At 46.3% G+C, this 17,355-nt stretch overlaps 1 long non-coding RNA gene across 1 annotated transcript; it reads right to left on the reverse strand.

Moving 5' to 3' along the window:
* Positions 1-3,057: 3,057 nt before the first annotated feature.
* Positions 3,058-8,130, reverse strand: LOC135388541 (uncharacterized). Its single transcript, XR_010421456.1, has 3 exons — positions 7,985-8,130; positions 4,717-5,041; positions 3,058-4,227 (listed from the first exon to the last, which is right to left on the reverse strand). It is a non-coding gene; the product is annotated as an uncharacterized LOC135388541 (long non-coding RNA).
* Between the last annotated feature and the right edge of the window lie 9,225 nt (positions 8,131-17,355).

A 17,355-nucleotide genomic window follows, 5' to 3' on the forward strand; every position in this document is an offset into this window, starting at 1 on the left:
GGTAGCCGAAGCTCTTTTGCTGCATGTAGAACACACGTTTACAAGTCCCAAACGTCGCCACACCAGCACTGGACAGCTGTTTCGGTCTTCTTGGGCCTCTTCAGCTGTGCGCGTGTGGGCAACGTTTGAGTGGGTGCCGTCAGAAGGTCACCTGAAACGTGATGTCCTTCCGTCAGGGTGAGAGACTCACCACTGAAAGCTCAGTGCAAAGCCAGTGAAATGCATATAGAGGAGTAGCCAGAGCTGTTTGGCTGCATGTACAACTTGTGTTTACAAGTCCCAAACGTCGCCACACCAGCTCTGGACAGCTGTTTCGACGTTCTTGGGCCTCTTCAGCAGTGCGCGTGTGGGCAACGTTTGAGTGGGTGGCGTCAGAATGTCACATGGAACGTGATGTCCTTCCGTCAGGGTAAGAGACTCACCACTGAAAGCTAAAGTCCCTGGACTGGGAAAAGTAGCGACACCTTTTTCCCTTTCCTGCCGCGACCTTGGACCTTTGTCACGGAAACCAGGTGTGCAAACGCCAGAGGTTCGTTGCGCGAGGTACGTCAATCACCGATCCGGACAATAAGAGTAAAATATGGGGACGGGCTGTCCTATGTGGACCGACATACACTCAATGGGACACGCATCGAAACAAAGTCCAGGTACCAGTATAGAACAACTAATGTTTAATATAAGGTTTCTAACCACACTAACGATCAACAGTGCGAACAGTTATTTCAAACGTAACTACAACGACAAATTTCACAACAGTTCGGGTGCGATGGGGAGTGTGAAGAAAATGTCTTATCTGATTGACGAGTGATGATGGCGATGATCCCGTTGATGGCAGCCGGTGATGATTTGGATGGATGAGTTGTTCGGGTAGGTATTCCTCAGACGAACTTCTCTACATGTACGTATTAAGGCAGCTTACTGAGGCTGTTTTCATGTGAGAAAGACCCAGACTGGAAGCCGCTGGACACGCTCCTTCACTTTGGAGTGCCAGCAGTGCGTGACTGTCCCCTGCTGTAGTGCTCGCAAAAAAAGAAAAAAAAAAGCCGAACACAGGGGCGAACTTGTGTACCTGATATGTTCAGTTTTTTTTTCTGCCTATGCTGGTGAACTATGCTTTCCACATCACGGACAAGAATGACGCCTACAAAAGCTTCAGAAAGAAACCTCTTTCTAGGAAGTACGTGAAGCTGGACAGATTATTACAGTTGCACGCCTTAATTTGGTGACGCTGTCTGTACCTACAGTAACTTCTTTCAGGTCCCGTGTTCATGGATTGTTTTAATTCTCAATAGACACAGCACAGTTCAGTAGCAATGTCTCTTACAGAGATTTTGGTTGTAAATTTTGTTTTAACCTTGTGCGAATAAACCAGCCGAAACATTGTTACGCAGATCACAAATTACGAAATTGTTGGAGGACAAGGCTGAGCTCTGTCCTCGCAAAGAAAGGGTGGAAGGGCGTTCCGAGGACAAATAAAGAAAAGAAAAATTAATATATACAGCAGAATTCTGAATTTCACAGCTCTCGAGCAGCGCAAATGCGACGCGCATAAGCTTGAAGCGACCAATGTCCCCTACGTGGGCTGCGCTTCCCGCGGCAGCACTTTGCATTTTTCGCTACGGCCTCCTTCCGCTGCACGCGGCGCGAGCTGACAGGCATTGAACCCTTTATATAGAAGGCACTGGTTAGGGTGACAGACTCACCAATGAAAGCCCAGCGCAAAGCCAGTGAAATACATATACAAGGAAAAAAGTTGCCGGAGCTCTTTGGCTTCGCGTAGAACATGTGTTTACAAGTCCCAAACGTCCCAGTCCAGCAAGTACATATACGAAGGAAAAATACTGAAGCTCTGTGGCTGTGGACGATCGTGTCACTTCCCCGCGCCGGGCTGACAAGTTCCAAGTAGAACGAAACAGCTGTCCTCGGCTGGGAGAGCACGGTCAACTTATAAACATATGCTGAACGTGTAGCCACAGAGCTTCGGCTATTTTTCCTATGTATACGTACTTGCACCCTTGCACTGCGGCCTCCACATGTGGCGCCGTCACCGTGCAACACCGATGTCTCGCTGAGACACACTGTTAGCGCCGACCCAAGATCGTGTCACTTCCCTGCGCCGGGATGACGAGTTCCAAGTACAACGAAACAGTTGTCTTCAGCTGGGAGTGCACGATCAACTTATAAACATAAGCTCAGCGTGCAGACACAGAGCTTCGGCTATTTTTCCTTTGTATATGTACTTGCTGGCTTGCGCTGCGGCCTCGACGGGTGGCGCCGTGACCGTGGAACACTGATGTCTCGCTAAGACACACTGTTAGCGCCGACCCAAGATCTTGTCACTTCCCTGCGCCGGGTTGACGAGTTCCAAGTAGAACGAAACAGCTGTCCTCTGCTGGGAGTGCATGATCAACTTATAAACATATGTGCACATATGGCGTGCAGCCACAGAGCTTCGGCTATTTTTCCTTTGTATATGTGTTTGCTGGCTTGCACTGCGGCCTCCACAGGTGGCGCCGTCACCGTGGAGCACTGATATCTCGCTGACACACACTGTTAGCGCAGACCTAAGAACGTGTCACATCCGTGCGCCGGGCTGGCGAGTTCCAATTACAACGAAAGAGCTGTCATCGGCTGGGAGTGCACAGTCAACTTTTAAAGATATATTCTTCGCTTATTATTCTTCGCTTATTATTTTCGCTTATTATATGTTTCGGCTATTTTCCTTTGTATGTGTACTTGCTGACTTGCACTGCGGCCTCCACAGGTGGCGCCGTCATCGTTGTACAGTAATGTCTCGCTGAGACACACTGTTAGCGCCAACCTAAGATCGTGTCACTTCCCTGCGCCGGGCTCACGAGTTCCAAGTAGAACAAAACAGTTGTCCTCGGCTGGGAGTGCACGACATATAAACATCTGCTCAGCGTGCAGCCACAGAGCTTCGGCCAATTTTCCTTTGTATATGTATTTGCTGGCTTGCCCTGCGGCCTCCACGGGTGGCGCCGTGACCGTGGAACACTTATGTCTCGCTGAGACACACTGTAGTAGTATATAGTCAGCTCAAGAAGCCGGCAAGTCACACAGTCATCTGGACGCCATTAATTAGCAATTAGAGCTAATTGGGACCCCCCACATTAATCAGCATCATTCAATGAGTCATCACACTAATTGGGGAGCGTCTAACTAGTGTCCAGACCACTGTGTGAGTTGCCGGCTACTTGAGCTGATAAAAATAAAAAAATAGGTAGAAAATAAAATAAAAAGATAGAGATAGAGTGGAGCGAAGGAGTTTAGTTGAAGATCAACGACGCCATCTTGAAGAAAGCGGTCCGGAACGGCCGCTGACCGTCGCTCTGCGACGGAGCACAGAGGCAGGTTGCAAAGCATCGCAGCTATGACCACCAGTTCCGGACATCCTGTGACGTCAGCTGTGACGTCATCATGGCATGTCTGGGCAAGTTAGGACAGCTCTGGACATGCAAGGAGAAAAACACTCATAATGCAGAGGCTGGGAAAGCAAGAGTATGCAAACCATCAATAGCTAACAACAAAAAGAATTAGTTACACAACAAATGAGCCCACCAGAACAGGAGCGCAGAACCATGCGACTGCTCCATCCGAGAGGTAGGCAGAAACTGACTCGTAATGCTTTTTTGTCCTGTATAAAGCCACGCAGCTCCACCCCCTAGCGGTTACTTTCTCCACTAATCTCACAATAAAATTATTAGGAATCACGCCAGCGCTACTGCCGTTCCCAAGGCAGAAGAAGATAGAAAATGGCGGGGATGCCCGGACAACAGCAACCAGCACCCGACGTGCACTGGCACGAAAATCGCAAACAAAGCGGGAACAAAGTTGGCGAAAGCATTAGTTACACAACAAATCACCTCACCACAGCAGGAGCACAGACCGATGCGACTGCTCTCCGTGACAGCCAGCCAGAAACTGAGCGAGCGCGGGGAGCGCACGTCTGCTTTCCGCGACAGCCAGAGAGAAACTGACTGGGGCGGCGCTACGCATACGCGCTCCTAGCGCCCTCTGGGGCGACCACCTCCGAGAGGCTAAGAGTGAAGAGCATTCCTGCGCCTCCTGCTGGCCGTTCTCATTGGTCGTGAGGCTAAGAGCGAAGAGCATTCCTGCGCCCCCTGCTGGCCGTTCTCATTGGTCGTGACGTCATCCTATTGTCTCAGGGCTACCCTGTTTTTTTCCACTAATGCTCCTTTGGTCAATCTGCAATGAAGCCACAGGATGATGTCATCATGCACCTGCGTGGCTCAAGGACGCGTACGCTCTAGACAGGGGACCTATTATTTATTGAATCACTATCCCAAGATTATTTCCTTTATTCTTCTATAGCGATTGAATAGGAAACTATTGCAGAAGAGCACTATGCATGAAAGTTGATCGTAGGAATTCCAAAGTCTTACTAAATGAGACTTGCAAAAGAACAAAATATCCTAACACCTAACTCCATCAACGGCAAATAAGAGGACTAGGCACTCAACAAATCAACACAGAGTACGGGTAACCAGGAGCGCAGAACTCAGGGCAGCACTATCGTCAAGACAACAATGTTCCTTGTCAAAAGAGAAAAAATACAAAGTGTCAACAAAGGAAAGCATGCATATCGGGTCATGTCAGGACACGTCAGGATAAATCGTACGACTGCTGGGCAACAGAGGAAAACAAACACTTGAACAGAGTGAAAAAGACACTCACCATCATTTTTCCCGTTCACAGCATTCCCTCATTGTAAATCCGCACGTCACAAAATCCACCTGCATCGTCGAACACCATTCACCAGTGACAGACCACACATCCGCACCCCATCAGAGTCAGACAGAACCCCACCGAAGCTACGCTCTTCCACCGACGGCCAACGCAATTACCAGGAGCAGAATTTGCGTGCCCGGACCCCTCAGTGTCCAAGAGAGAAGTGAATCCTTGTGCCCCCTGCAGGCCGTTGTCATTGGTCGTGACGTCATCCTATTGTCTCAGGGCTGCACTGTTTTTTTCCACTAATGCTCCTCTAGACAAGGTCAACCTGAAACAATGGTCTCACGGTATGACGTCATCATGCAGGTGCGTGGCTCAAGGACGTGTACGCTCTAGACATGGGTCCTGTTATTTATTGAATCACTATCCCAAGATTATTTCCTTTATTCTACTATAATGATTGCATAGGGAACTATTGCAGAAGAGCACCATAGACAAGAGGAGATTGTAGCATTTCATTCCCAAAGTCTTACTGTAGAGGGAAAAAATAATGGTTCAGCAAGACATGTCCATCCCAACCGAGAGCCATGCAGCTAAGTGAATAATGACGCTTTGTTCCTCCTGAATAAAGTCACACACCCGTCCTCCTCGTGGTTACTCTCTGAACTAAATGAATTGCAAAATTATTAAGAATAGCTCTACTCCCTTTCAAGGCAGCACTATCGTCAAGAATATTCGTTGTACAAAAAGAAAAAAGCTAAATGTAGAAGGAAAGCATGTCAGAACAAGCCCAGGCATGTCAGCGCATGTTTGTCAGACAGCAAGGGGGGAAAAAGCGAAAAGAAACAAAGAAGAAAACCAGTATCAAGCTATTTCTAAGCACACGCACTCCTCTTATTCAAAAACAGTGCTCATCATAAATCCGTCCACGGCAATACACACCATTTTGCTACACTTTTTTTCCAGTAACGGTCAATGCATTGCTACAGACTGCGTGACGTCATCACGTCCTGTCTGAAGAAGAAGACAGCGGCAAAGACTCCTATCATTCATTGAATCGCAAGATTATTTCCTTTGTCCTACTCTTAATGACATTGATTCTCTCATTAAAATTCAACAAAAAAGCACCCCGCATATTAATGATTTTCACCCCAAAGGCTCATATCATGGTCATTAGAATTACAGTAAACTGCCACTGCTCTTTTAAAATAATAAGTGAGACCATTCCACATCATCACCAGGTTTATGTAATACATGACCCTTTCTATGCTCATACATTCGTTGTCTGAGGCTACACCTGAGAGCAAAAAGGCGCGAACGCCGGGGGGGGGGCAAAGTTCTATTCGCGCTCGACGGAGGACTAGACAGAACGCATTTATGGGAACATGATGGCATTCCTATACTATATTAATGATTATCGCATTGCAGTTTAGAAAAGCTTCTACAAAACTGTAATTTTAGGAGCCCATTAAAATTCTATTTTCTACGGAAACTATAATTGCCCTATTACATGGATCGCTATTAATGAAGCGCTCCAATTTTTCTCTCTTTCAATTTCAGCCTTGTCATGCAGTGAAGCAGACTCACATCCAAAATAATTAATTTACACTGAGGGTGCCGTGCTTCAGGAATTCCTATCCTGCGCTCAGATGCAAGCGTTTCTGCGCGAATACCTATAACAGCGTACTTCTTCAACATACCAAGGTCCTAACAACACCCAACAAAATCAAACAAACAACCCCACTTCGACTGGTAGAACACTATTTAGCTTTTACGCAGGAGACTTTCTTCTACATAAAAAGTAGAGAAAATAAGAAAAGAACAGTGAAAAATTACACGCACTTTTGCTTGACTTAAAAACCTGAAGCATATGCCAATAAACCAAGAAAAAGACACTCATGTCTGGTATCTGATAGTGCCACATACACAGACGCATTACCCTTGCATAAAGAAAGCACAGGACAGGGATACACAAATTTCCTTAGGTGAGCAGGGAAAAGGCTTAAGACCTCAGGTCACCACACATCGCCACGTGGCTAGCACAACATGACACCAACAACATACTAGCAGCGGGAAGAACTGCAACACTGCTAAACAAGTCCAGACATGCCACGATGACGTCACAACTCAGGAAAAAAAAGCACACACATGCACGCACAGAGGACAACGCATTAAACACACGGAGCGCTCAGGAATAATCGTAGCGTAACCGCACATCGCTACGAAGCTCAACGTCTAACACAAGACGGCAGCAACAAGATATTAGCGAAGGGTAAAAATTGCAACACTACTGAACAAGTCCAGACATGCGACATCGCATACAAAACACTGCTCATCGAGGAAAAGGCCTAAGCCTGCGGCGGATCATCATAGAGCATACACAACTTCATTTTTCTATTTTGCGTAAACTAAACGCGGTCTGCTTGGAAAACGACGTACAAATTTTCTTAAGGAGCAGAGAAATATAGAAATTTCTACTCCGTGCTCAGATACCAGCATTTCTGCTCAAAAACCTGCAAAATTAAGCACTGCTTACTTCGTCAAGATATCGAACACCCAACAAAATCAAACAAACAACCCCACTTCCACTGGTAGAACACTATTTAGCTTTTACGCAGGAGGCTTTCTTCTACATAAAAAGTACAGAAAATAAGAAAAGAGCAGCGAAAAATTACACGCACTTTTGCTCGCATAGCTATAAGAGAAAAAATAAATAAAATAACGACGCACACGCTAATAAACTATGACAAAGACACCCATTTCTGCTATCAGATAATTATTGCATAATGCTAAATACTCATTTGCATTGGCCGTGCGTGAAGAAAGCACAGGACAGGGATACACAACTTATCTTAAGCGAGTAGGGAAAGTCACTTCTACTCGAACAGCTTAATACCATAAAGTCTGAATTTTTGCAAAGAAAATAAAGCTTGAACAGCGCTACGAAGGTGACAGACACATACTAACAAACAAACAAACACTTCTATTCATTTCTATTGATAAAGGCGTAAACCACACTACAAGGACAAAGCACACTGCTTCAGGAGAGCGCATCAAATGCAACGCAACAGGACCGGCTCTCATAAAATAGCCTACCCAAAACAAAGACTTCACCAGGTTCGCGAGGCAATTCCATTAAAAACACTCTCGATCTATCCTACAGATAGCAATGCAAGCGCTGCTGCCCTTATTTTTTAAACCACTATTCCACGCAATAGTACATAAAATGTATCACCCGTGTCACATGAAAAGGCACTCACAAAGAACTTACTTGTCAAGTGGGATCCCTGGTTCAGAAAAGCGTCCGCGCGCACACACAGATGCACACTCACATTTTCACATTCACAAACACAAAGTCTATTCTCACAACCACATAAATCCACATTATTCCTCAGGTCAATAATTATCCTACCATCGTCAAAAGATGGCTCACTCTTGTATGCGATCGCAAAGCGATAGGTCCTCGTTCTGGATGTAATAGGATATCGCCACTCGACCGACGCGAACCAAAAAAGAAAGAAAGAAAGGAATGCACGTTCGCTATACCTCCACGAAGAAAACGCTGCCGTGCTTCTACGCAGCGATCATCATACAGGAGTGAATTGTCTTCTTCGTTTTCCTTTTATTTTCTGGCACCCATATATTTTGCAAGAATACTATAGAGACCCAACAGAGCAGTAGTGCGCTCCCATCAACACACCTTGGGCTGACCTTACACACCCGAATCCTTCTCTGAATACATTCTGCTGGCGCTGGAATAACAAGATTTATCGCCAGGGTACAAAATGTCAGCTCTGCTTCCGTTTAAGTGATAAAACAGTGCGCCCGAAGCGCGCCCCACGCGAGCCGCACGCGGGCCCGTTCTCAGGACGCGACGCGCGCGATTCCCCGTGCGAGCGCAACGCGGGCCTCGCGGTTTGGACGCGCGTGATCCATTTCCCCGAGCAGGCGCACTGTTTTATCACTTAAACGGAAGCAGAGCTGACATTGTTGTACCCTGCCAATAAATCTTTTTATTCCAGCGCCAGCAGAATGTATTCAGAGAAGGCTTCGGGTGTGTAAGGTCAGCCCAAGGTGTGTCGATGGGAGCGCACTACTGCTCTATTGGGTCTCTATAGTATTTTTGCAAAATATATGGGTGCAAGAAAATAAAAGGAAAACGAAGAAGACAATTCACTCCTGTATGATGATCGCTGCGTAGAAGCACGGCAGCGTTTTCTTCGTGGAGGTATAGCGAACGTGCATTCCTTTCTTTCTTTCTTTTTTGGTTCGCGTCGGTAGAGTGGAAATATCCTATTACATCCGGAACGAGGACCTATCGCTTTGCGATCGCATACAAGAGTGAGCCATCTTTTGACGATGGTAGGATAATTATTGACCTGAGAAATAATGTGGATTTATGTGGTTGTGAGAATAGACTTTGTGTTTGTGAGTGTGAAAATGTGAGTGTGCATCTGTGTGTGCGCGCGGACGCTTTTCTGAACCAGGGATCCCACTTGACAAGTAAGTTCTTTGTGTGTGCCTTTTCATGTGACACGGGTGATACATTTTATGTACTATTGCGTGGAATAGTGGTTTAAAAAATAAGGGCAGCAGCGCTTGCATTGCTATCTGTAGGATAGATCGAGAGTGTTTTTAATGGAATTGCCTCGCGAACCTGGTGAAGTCTTTGTTTTGGGTAGGCTATTTTATGAGAGCCGGCCCTGTTGCGTTGCATTTGATGCGCTCTCCTGAAGCAGTGTGCTTTGTCCTTGTAGTGTGGTTTACGCCTTTATCAATAAAAATGAATAGAAGTGTTTGTTTGTTTGTTAGTATGTGTCTGTCACCTTCGTAGCGCTGTTCAAGCTTTATTTTCTTTGCAAAAATTCAGACTTTATGGTATTAAGCTGTTCGAGTAGAAGTGACTTTCCCTGCACGCTTAAGATAAATTGTGTATCCCTGTCCTGTGCTTTCTTCACGCAGGGCCAATGCAAATGAGTATTTAGCATTATGCAATAATTATCTGATAGCAGAAATGGGTGTCTTTGTCACAGTTTATTAGCGTGTGCGTCGTTATTTTATTTATTTTTTCTCTTATAGCTATGCGAGCAAAACTGCGTGTAATTTTTCGCTGCTCTTTTCTTATTTTCTCTACTTTTTATGTAGAAGAAAGCCTCCTGCGTAAAAGCTGAATAGTGTTCTACCAGTGGAAGTGGGGTTGTTTGTTTGATTTTGTTGGGTGTTCGATATCTTGACGAAGTAAGCAGTGCTTAATTTTGAAGGTTTTTGAGCAGAAATGCTGGTATCTGAGCACGGAGTAGAAATTTCTATATTTCTCTGCTCCCTAAGAAAATTTGTACGTCGTTTTCCAAGCAGACCGCGTTTAGTTTACGCAAAATAGAAAAATGAAGTTGTGTATGCTCTATGATGATCCGCCGCAGGCTTAGGCCTTTTCCCCGATGAGCAGTGTTTTGTATGCGATATCGCATGTCTGGACTTGTTCAGTAGTGTTGCAATTTTTACTCTTCGCTAATATCTTGTTGCTGTCGTCTTGTGTTAGACGTTGAGCTTCGTAGCGACGTGCGGTAACGCTACGATTATTCCTGAGCGCTCCGTGTGTTTTTTGCGTTGTCCTCTGTGCGTGCGTGTGCTCTTTTCCTGATTTGTGACGTCATCGTGGCATGTCTGGACTTGTTTAGCAGTGTTGCAATTCTTCCCGCTGCTAGTATGCTGTTGGTGTCATGTTGTGCTAGCCGCGTGGCGATGTGAGGTGACCTGAGGTCTTAAGCTTTTTCCCTGCTCACCTAAGGAAATTTGTGTATCCCTGTCCTGTGCTTTCTTTACGCAAGGGTAATGCGTCTGTGTATGTGGCACTATCAGATACCAGACATGAGTGTCTTTTTCTTGGTTTATTGGCATATGCTTCAGGTTTTTTAAGTCAAGCAAAAGTGCGTGTAATTTTTCGCTGCTCTTTTCTTATTTTCTGTACTTTTTATGTAGAAGAAAGCCTCCTGCGTAAAAGCTAAATAGTGTTCTACCAGTGGAAGTGGGGTTGTTTGTTTGATTTTGTTGGGTGTTCGATATCTTGACGAAGTAAGCAGTGCTTAATTTTGAAGGTTTTTGAGCAGAAATGCTGGTATCTGAGCACGGAGTAGAAATTTCTATATTTCTCTGCTCCTTAAGAAAATTTGTACGTCGTTTTCCAAGCAGACCGCGTTTAGTTTACGCAAAATAGAAAAATGAAGTTGTGTATGCTCTATGATGATCCGCCGCAGGCTTAGGCCTTTTCCCCGATGAGCAGTGTTTTGTATGCGATATCGCATGTCTGGACTTGTTCAGTAGTGTTGCAATTTTTACTCTTCGCTAATATCTTGTTGCTGTCGTCTTGTGTTAGACGTTGAGCTTCGTAGCGACGTGCGGTAACGCTACGATTATTCCTGAGCGCTCCGTGTGTTTTTTGCGTTGTCCTCTGTGCGTGCGTGTGCTCTTTTCCTGATTTGTGACGTCATCGTGGCATGTCTGGACTTGTTTAGCAGTGTTGCAATTCTTCCCGCTGCTAGTATGCTGTTGGTGTCATGTTGTGCTAGCCGCGTGGCGATGTGAGGTGACCTGAGGTCTTAAGCTTTTTCCCTGCTCACCTAAGGAAATTTGTGTATCCCTGTCCTGTGCTTTCTTTACGCAAGGGTAATGCGTCTGTGTATGTGGCACTATCAGATACCAGACATGAGTGTCTTTTTCTTGGTTTATTGGCATATGCTTCAGGTTTTTTAAGTCAAGCAAAAGTGCGTGTAATTTTTCGCTGCTCTTTTCTTATTTTCTGTACTTTTTATGTAGAAGAAAGCCTCCTGCGTAAAAGCTAAATAGTGTTCTACCAGTGGAAGTGGGGTTGTTTGTTTGATTTTGTTGGGTGTTCGATATCTTGACGAAGTAAGCAGTGCTTAATTTTGAAGGTTTTTGAGCAGAAATGCTGGTATCTGAGCACGGAGTAGAAATTTCTATATTTCTCTGCTCCTTAAGAAAATTTGTACGTCGTTTTCCAAGCAGACCGCGTTTAGTTCACGCGAAGTAGAAAAATGAAGTTGTGTATGCTCTATGATGATCCGCCGCGGGCTTAGGCCTTTTCCTCGATGAGCAGTGTTTTGTATGCGATGTCGCATGTCTGGACTTGTTCAGTAGTGTTGCAATTTTTACCCTTCGCTAATATCTTGTTGCTGCCGTCTTGTGTTAGACGTTGAGCTTCGTAGCGATGTGCGGTTACGCTACGATTATTCCTGAGCGCTCCGTGTGTTTTTTGCGTTGTCCTCTGTGCGTGCATGTGTGTGCTTTTTTTTCCTGAGTTGTGACGTCATCGTGGCATGTCTGGACTTGTTTAGCAGTGTTGCAGTTCTTCCCGCTGCTAGTATGTTGTTGGTGTCATGTTGTGCTAGCCGCGTGGCGATGTGTGGTGACCTGAGGTCTTAAGCCTTTTCCCTGCTCACCCAAGGAAATTTGTGTATCCCTGTCCTGTGCTTTCTTTGCGCAAGGGCAATGCGTCTGTGTATGTGGCACTATCAGATACCAGACATGAGTGTCTTTTTCTTGGTTTATTGGCATATGCTTCAGGTTTTTTCAGTCAAGCAAAAGTGCGTGTAATTTTTCGCTGCTCTTTTCTTATTTTCTCTACTTTTTATGTAGAAGAAAGCCTCCTGTGTAAAAGCTAAATAGTGTTCTACCAGTGGAAGTGGGGTTGTTTGTTTGATTTTGTTGGGTGTTGTTAGGACCTTGGTATGTTGAAGAAGTACGCTGTTATAGGTATTCGTGCAGAAACGCTTGCATATGAGCGCAGGGTAGGAATTCCTGAAGCACGGCACCCTCAGTGTAAATTAATTATTTTGGATGTGAGTCTGCTTCACGGCATGACAAGGCTGAAATTGAAAGAGAGAAAAATTGGAGCGCTTCATTAATAGCGATCCATGTAATAGGGCAATTATAGTTTCCGTAGAAAGTAGAATTTTAATGGGCTCCTAAAATTATAGTTTTGTAGGAGCTTTTCTAAACTGCAATGCAATAATCATTAATATAGTATAGGAATGCCATCATGTTCCCGTAAATGCGTTCTGTCTAGTCCTCCGTCGAGCGCGAATAGAACTTTGCCCCCCCCCCGGCGTTCGCGCCTTTTTGCTCGCAGGTGTAGCCTCAGACAACGAATGTATGAGCATAGAAAGGGTCATGTATTACATAAACCTGGTGATGATGTGGAGTGGTCTCACTTATTATTTTAAAAGAGCAGTGGCAGTTTACTGTAATTCTAATGACCATGATGAGCCTTTGGGGTGAAAATCGTTAATATGCGGGGTGCTTTTTTGATGAATTTTAATGAGAGAATCAATGTCATTAAGAGTAGGACAAAGGAAATAATCTTGCGATTCAATGGATGATAGGAGTCTTTGCCGCTGTCTTCTTCTTCAGACAGGATGTGATGACGTCACGCAGTCTGTAGCAATGCATTGACCGTTACTGGAAAAAAAGTGTAGCAAAATGGTGTGTATTGCCGTGGACGGATTTATGATGAGCACTGTTTTTGAATAAGTGGAGTGCGTGTGCTTAGAAATAGCTTGATACTGGTTTTCTTCTTTGTTTCTTTTCGCTTTTCCCCCCTTGCTGTCTGACAAACATGCGCTGACATGCCTGGGCTTGTTCTGACATGCTTTCCTTCTACATATAGCTTTTTTCTTTTTGTACAAGGAATATTCTTGACGATAGTGCTGCCTTGAATGGGAGTAGAGCTATTCTTAATAATTTTGCAATTCATTTAGTTCAGAGAGTAACCGCGAGGGGGACGGGTGTGTGACTTTATTCAGGAGGAACAAAGCGTCATTATTCACTTAGCTGCATGGCTCTCGGCTGGGATGGACATGTCTTGCTGAACCATTATTTTTTTCCCTCTACAGTAAGACTGGGAATGAATTGCTACAATCTCCTCTTGTCTATGGTGCTCTTCTGCAATAGTTCCCTATGCAATCATTATAGTAGAATAAAGGAAATAATCTTGGGATAGTGATTCAATAAATAACAGGACCCATGTCTAGAGCGTACGCGTCCTTGAGCCACGCACCTGCATGATGACGTCATACCGCGAGACCATTGTTTCAGGTTGACCTTGTCTAGAGGAGCATTAGTGGAAAAAAACAGTGCAGCCCTGAGACAATAGGATGACGTCACGACCAATGACAACGGCCTGCAGGGAGCGCAAGGATTCACTTCTCTCTTGGACACTGAGGGGTCTGGACACGCAAATTCTGCTCCTGGTAATTGCGTTGGCCGTCAGTGGAAGAGCGTAGCTTCGGTGGGGTTCTGTCTGCCTCTGATGGGGAGCGGATGTGTGGTTCGTCACTGGTGAATGGTGTTCGACGATGCAGGTGGATTTTGTGACGAGCGGATTTACAATGAGGGAATGCTGTGAACGGGAAAAATGATGGTGAGTGTCTTTTTCACTCTGTTCAAGTGTTTGTTTTCCTCTGTTGCCCAGCAGTCGTACGATTTGTCCTGACGTGTCCTGACATGACCCGATATGCATGCTTTCCTTTGTTGACGCTTTCTATTTTTTCTCTTTTGACAAGGAACATTGTTGTCTTGACGATAGTGCTGCCCTGAGTTCTGCGCTCCTGGTTACCCGTACTCTGTGTTGATTTGTTGAGTGCCTAGTCCTCTTATTTGCCGTTGATGGAGTTACGTGTTAGGTTATTTTGTTCTTTTGCAAGTCTCATTTAGTAAGACTTTGGAATTTCTACGATCAGCTTTCATGCATAGTGCTCTTCTGCAATAGTTTCCTATTCAATCGTTATAGAAGAATAAAGGAAATAATCTTGCGATAGTGATTCAATAAATAATAGGTCCCCTGTCTAGAGCGTACGCGTCCTTGAGCCACGCAGGTGCATGATGACGTCATCCTGTGGCTTCATTGCAGATTGACGAAAGGAGCATTAGTGGAAAAAAACAGGGTAGCCCTGAGACAATAGGATGATGTCACGACCAGTGAGAACGGCCAGCAGGGGGCGCAGGAATGCTCTTCGCTCTTAGCCTCACGACCAATGAGAACGTCCAGGAGGGGGCGCAGGAATGCTCTTCACTCTTAGCCTCTCGGAGGTGATCGCCCCAGAGGGCGCTAGGAGTGCGTATGCGTAGCGGCCGCGGAGGGGCGCCCCAGTCAGTTTCTCTCCAGCTGTCGCGGAAAGCAGACGTGCGCTCCCCGCGCTCGCTCAGTTTCTGGCTGGCTGTCACGGAGAGCAGTCGCATCGGTCTCTGCTCCTGCTGTGGTGAGGTGATTTGTTGTGTAACTAATGCTTTCGCCAACTTTGTTCCCGCTTTGTTTGCGATTTTCGTGCCAGTGCACGTCGGGTGCTGGTTGCTGTTGTCCGGGCATCCCCACCAGTTTCTATCTTCTTCTGCCTTGGGAACGGCAGTAGCGCTGGCGTGATTCTTAGTAATTTTGTTGTGAGATTAGTTGAGCAAGTAACCGCTAGGGGGTGCAGCTGCGTGGCTTTATACAGGACAAAAAAGCATTACGAGTCAGTTTCTACCTGCCTCTCGGATGGAGCAGTCGCATGGTTCTGCGCTCCTGTTCTGGTGGGCTCATTTGTTGTGTAACTAATTCCTTTTGTTGTTAGCTATTGATGGTTTGCATACTCTTGCTTTCCCAGCCTCTGCATTATGAGTGTTTTTCTCCTTGCATGTCCAGAGCTATCCTAACTTGTCCAGATATGCCATGATGACGTCACAGCTGACGTCACAGGATGTCCGGAACTGGTGGTCATAGCTGCGATGCTTTGCAACCTGCCTCTGTGCTCCGTCGCAGGGCGTCGGTCAGCGGCCGTTCCGGACCGCTTTCTTCAAGATGGCGTCGTTGACCTTCAACTAAACTCCTTCTCTCCACTCTATCTCTATCTTATTGTTACGAAGTGGGAGAGGAGGACGAAACTCACGCTCATTCATTCTCGCTCATTCTATAATTAAACCTCTGCATACCGCTTGCACAGCTGTACGTTTTCTCTTCACAAATTGGTGGAGATGCTCTATCCCCATCTACCAACAGTTGAACCTGGAATTGCGGAGTAGATTTACCATCTCATCAGCTATGGCCCCTCCAGCAACGCAGCCACTGCCACCCCCGTCTCAGTCAACATCAGGAGCTGCCCGGTGCTTAACCCGTCAGCGGGACCCACCGTTCTTCTCGGGTGACACAGACGTTCACGACTGGCTTCTTCAAGTCGACCGCGTGGGGGCGTATAACAATTGGGACGACGCTACTAAGTTATTGAACGTCGTGTTCTATTTAAAGGATACTGCACACGTGTGGTTTGACAACCATGAAGATCAGATTCCATCATGGGAATCATTTAAAGCCCTTCTAGTTCATACCTTCGGCAAAGGGACGACAAGGGAGTCAGACGCTACCTCAAAACTCAGTGTTAGGCAACAAGCGCACGGTGAGTCATTTACCAGCTACATGGAAGATGTCCTTGCCTTATGCCGCCGTGTCGATTCTAAAATGTCGGAGGTAGATAAAGTTGACCACCTCTTGAAAGGCTTGTCTCCTACACTCTATATTTCTGTCGCGGCGAAGGAATACGATAAGGTCTCAGACCTGGCAAACGACTGTAGTCGGGTCGAAGAACGCCGTCGGAAACGCATCCTCGATGAGTCGCATTCCCACCACCACATCGGTATTTGCGAAGATAACCCGCGTTCGACCGACTATCTCACGCTGACGCACCTTGTGAAGAAAATAGTTCGTGAAGAACTTTCGGCCATTTCTGTGGATGCGATGAATAGCAACGCAAACCCCGGTCCCAATGCTGAGCCCGATCCTGTAAAGGAGCGAGTTATCAGGGATCTGGTAAAGACGGAGCTGTCAGCTGTCACGATACCATCCACACGGACGTACGCGAGTGTTTGCGCCTCTACCCCTGCCGCTGTAGCACCTCTTAGTGTTGAGTCGCCAGCTCAGTCTGGGTGGTCCTCTACCGCACCACGTGTAAGACCGAATTACTACCGACCGCCGGTTATATGTTACTACTGTCGTCTCCCTGGTCATATCTCCCGATTTTGCCAGCAACGTCAGGAAGACTTCCGCCGCGAACGCTATCAACAATACTCTCCAAGACCTTATATTCCTCAGCAGTTCCAACATCCTCAGCAGCGTATTTCTAGTACTCGGTACCACCGCAGCCCACCTTTTTACACGCCCTATGACCAAAATGAATGGCAGCGCTATGAAGACAATTGGAATGGTGATGCTTATGGCGACCGAAGTTCAGGAGTCTCGCCGCCTCCGCCAGTTGATCGCAGACAGTACAGACCGTCCCGGTCACCGTCGCCTCGTGCAAGGCGTCGATCGGTATCTCCTCTTCATCCTGCGGTTCCAGGTACCACATTAGCGCAAAACTAGGTAACACAACCTGCTGTTTTACAGGAGGTCAGGTTGCGTACTCCTATTCATCTGAAAGTCCTCCTCTGGCAGCGAATTACGTTTCTCTGTTTCTTGATGGGTGCGCCATTGATGGCTTAGTCGATACAGGAGCTACAGTTGTAGAGGAGGTGGTCTTCCTCTACATGAGCCCCGACCGGCGATGATGGTATGCCACGGAGAGGCGGTGACGGTGGCCTATCTCCGTGGCCGCGCCG

This window comes from Ornithodoros turicata, chromosome 3, assembly GCF_037126465.1.
Source record: "Ornithodoros turicata isolate Travis chromosome 3, ASM3712646v1, whole genome shotgun sequence".
NCBI classification, from domain to species: domain Eukaryota; kingdom Metazoa; phylum Arthropoda; class Arachnida; order Ixodida; family Argasidae; genus Ornithodoros; species Ornithodoros turicata.